This window comes from Heloderma suspectum, chromosome 2 (assembly GCF_057233095.1).
Source record: "Heloderma suspectum isolate Gila_16-S chromosome 2, 16-S_ref, whole genome shotgun sequence".
In the NCBI taxonomy this organism is placed as follows: domain Eukaryota; kingdom Metazoa; phylum Chordata; class Lepidosauria; order Squamata; family Helodermatidae; genus Heloderma; species Heloderma suspectum.
Genome location: NC_139459.1, coordinates 378,437,027 through 378,439,581, shown reverse-complemented (window position 1 = coordinate 378,439,581; position 2,555 = coordinate 378,437,027). Strand labels below are relative to the sequence as shown.

Below are 2,555 nucleotides of genomic sequence, written 5' to 3'. Positions count from 1 at the left end.
AGCAGGAGGGAAGGAAGCTGGGCAGGCCTCAGGATATATCGTATCCCGGCTTCCCCAGTCCCCTCCCTGCCCTCAAACACACCACCTTTACCTCCTCTCCAAAGTTGCCTTTGAGACCTCGGGCAACCGTGTGGTTCTCTCTGTGTAGCTGTGGGGGAGAGAGGGCGGGGAGCACAGGTTGCTGGATCTGCGGTCAGAGTGCTGTCTTTGGTCTCAGATCCAGGAATCTGAATTATCCTACCCCCCCCCCCTGACTCTGTCTAGGGGCCATAGGATTGCTTCTTCTGTCTGTTTTGAGGTTTTACCTCTTGCTTTTTATTAGGTAAATGGATCATAGCTGTAATTGATTATTTGTAGTTTCTTAGTTTCATAAGCCACAAACTATCAAGGCATAAGAAAAAACAGCCCTTAATAAATACCTGCTGCCACAGGACATTCTGCCACTGACCACTAATTGGCTGTTCTGGAACAAAGTCACCTCAAAGGGAGACTGCAGCATGAAACTGGGGGATTACACTTCAGCAAGAGGTTCATTTCTATCAACTGTGGCTTGAATTGGGATACAGGTTTCTTATCACAATGTGTTTAATTAGCTTACCAATAATAGGGTGTTTGCATTTTCAGGAACAGCTGCTTTGTGAATGGCCACTGTTAATAAGGTAATTATCCCTGATAGTCCTTTCTGCATTTCATTTCCCTCTGACCTCACTATTTACAATTACCCCCACTTCCACTCCATGTGAATATATGCCTGCAATTTAGGATAATGGCATGGATTGGGACCACTTCTGAACAGAGATTCATCTGCCTGATTAACCTACCTCCCAAAACTTGAAGGGGAAAAAAACCTCTTTATTTGGGATTGGTGGATTTCTCTGTCAGGATGAACCACAAAGGCTCAGACTTCTCATTTAAGCTCTTTAGTATTTACTTTAACATATATAATGGAATATGAAGATATATAATCTGTTATTATTATTAATTTGTATGCCACCTTATTTTTTAAAAGCCGTCAAGGCGATGTACAGCAATTCAAAACAAAGCCTTAACACAATAAGAAGAACATTAAAACCTGTAAAACATTTTTAAAACTACATAATTTTAAGGCTCAATTAAGAAGTTGGGTCTTCTTCACACCATTTCTAAAAGCAAAGTGTGGGGAGCAATTGTAGTTCTTGAGGGATCCCATCCCACAGTTTGAGATTGACATGGCAGAAAGACCTTTCATACATAGAATCATAGAATAGTAGGGTTGGAAGGGGCCTACAAGGCCATCGAGTCCAACCCCCTGCTCAATGCAAGAATCCAAGTCAGAGCATCCCTGACAGATGGCTGTCCAGCCTCGTCTTGAAGGCCTCCAGTGTGGGAGAGCCCACCACCTCCCCAGGTAATGGGTTCCATTGTCGTATTGCTCTAACAGTCAGGAAGTTTTTCCTGATGTTCAGCCGGAATCTGGTGTCCTGTCACTTGAGTCCATGATTCCGTGTCCTGCACTCTGGGATGATCGAGAAGAGATCCTGGCCTTCCTCTCTGTGGCAACCTTTCAAGGACCTGAAGAACGTTTTCCTATCTCCCCTCAGTCTTCTCATGCCCAACAAGTGGGCCTGTGTGGGTCATGGTGCCCTCAAGAGGACCTCTCTTGCCCTGCTTTTGGTAATAAATCAAAAAGAACAAAAATCAATTAAACCATAGCCCTCTTAATGTCCTTCACTCCCTCAGCCCTCAAAATTACCTCACTCTTCTCTGCACTGACAGTTTCCTGCTACCCCACCTCCACTGTCAGAATGCAGACAGGAGAACTGCACTGGTCTGTCTAAAATCCCGGGGAGAGCTTCCACAGACAGTGGAAGCACTTATTTGCAAACAGATGCTCTTCACAGGGAGGGAAGGAAATAGAGCTAGTGGACTAATTCCTGCTCCCTCTCTTTGCATGTAGAACTTACACATGAGCAGAGCAACCATATAGGGCCAGATTCTCACAACCATCTTAATGAGTGCACCTAGAACATGAACGCATGTTCAGTACAATGTGTGAGTACACCTGGTGTGAATCATAATCCTTGCATGGCCTTTCCCTACCACACAAAAAAGGACAGCAAAGATTGGGGCCCTCGCATTCTGTTTCCGCCTTCAGAAAGCACAGTGGTCCTAATCCCTATGTTCCCTTTACCTATCATGTGGAAAGGAGGATGAAGGGCCCTTGTGTTGCAAAGGAACTGAGTTAGTGGTGGTTGACCAAGAAAGAGATCTTGGGGTTGTGGTGGACAGCTCAGTGAAAATGTTGACCCAGTGTGTGGCCACTGTGAAAAAGACAAACTCCGCATTAGGCATAGATAGGAGAGGAATTGGAAATAAAACTGCCAAGATCATACTCCCGTTATACAGATCTATGGCGCGATTACACTTGGAATACTGTGTACAGTTCTGGTCACAGTACCTAAAAAGGATATTGTAGAATCGGAAAAAGTGCAGAAAAGGGCAACTAAAATGATCAAGGGGCCGGAGCATCTCCCCTATGAGGAAAGGTTACAACAGCTGGGATTGTTTAGCTTGGA

General features: G+C 44.8%; 1 long non-coding RNA gene across 1 annotated transcript in view; it reads left to right on the top strand.

Moving 5' to 3' along the window:
- LOC146356295 (uncharacterized) overlaps positions 1-2,555 on the top strand; it is an 867,031-nt gene that overhangs the window by 54,663 nt on the left and 809,813 nt on the right. The gene's annotated exons all lie outside the window — the stretch shown is intronic.